The sequence below is a fragment of the Corvus brachyrhynchos genome, unplaced genomic scaffold, assembly GCF_000691975.1.
Source record: "Corvus brachyrhynchos isolate BGI_N302 unplaced genomic scaffold, ASM69197v1 scaffold1, whole genome shotgun sequence".
Taxonomy (NCBI): Eukaryota; Metazoa; Chordata; class Aves; order Passeriformes; family Corvidae; genus Corvus; species Corvus brachyrhynchos.
In genome coordinates this window covers 5,828,975-5,829,711 of record NW_008237222.1, presented here as the reverse complement: position 1 = coordinate 5,829,711, position 737 = coordinate 5,828,975, and positions in this window count along the sequence as shown.

Genomic DNA, 737 nt, shown 5'->3' with positions numbered 1-737 from the left:
AAATGTCCCTTCTCTTTTCCCCCCTTATGCTGCCACTTGAAAGTTGAAATGCAGCAAGAATGTAACGTTAGGTGCCAGTTTTCTGAATTACAGGGTGACTGCTTTAGCTGATCCCAAAAAGCAAGTGTCTTTTTATACCGCATAAAAGCCTGAAATGTTTACATATCAAAAGGCTATAGGCCAATTTCTGTCAAAATTATACATGAAGTTAAGCAGTACAAGCAATTTATTTAAACACTAGTCATTGTAGAAAAATTCAAAACCATATGCTCTTTTAGCAGTTTTTCACAAATGCATTTGACCCATGACTTGGCAAGACATGCATGCTTCATAATTTACTCTAAATTTCAAATCCCCTTGACATTTAAATAAAAGATCTTCATTAATAAAGTTTATATGAATGAAAACTTTAGAAGCTGATATTGTTAGAGGGAAGCTTTCGGAAAAAAAAACCCAATCGCGTTTCTGCCTCATTTTCAAATGACTGACTCTCCTAATCAGTTCAAGATAAGTTTATTCTGGGAACAAATTACCGTAATTTCGCATTGTATGACTTTTATACTTTTTTTCCTGGTGAAGCAATGATGCAATCAATTTGAAACAAACGTGGGGAACGCTGCAGGGTGATGGCATTTATAAGCGAGAGATGTGCCGCGAAGCGCCGTTTCCGTGCGGGTTTCGCCGCCAGTCATCCCCCAAACCCCTGGTTCACCCCCTCGTTATTCCTCGCGTGGGGC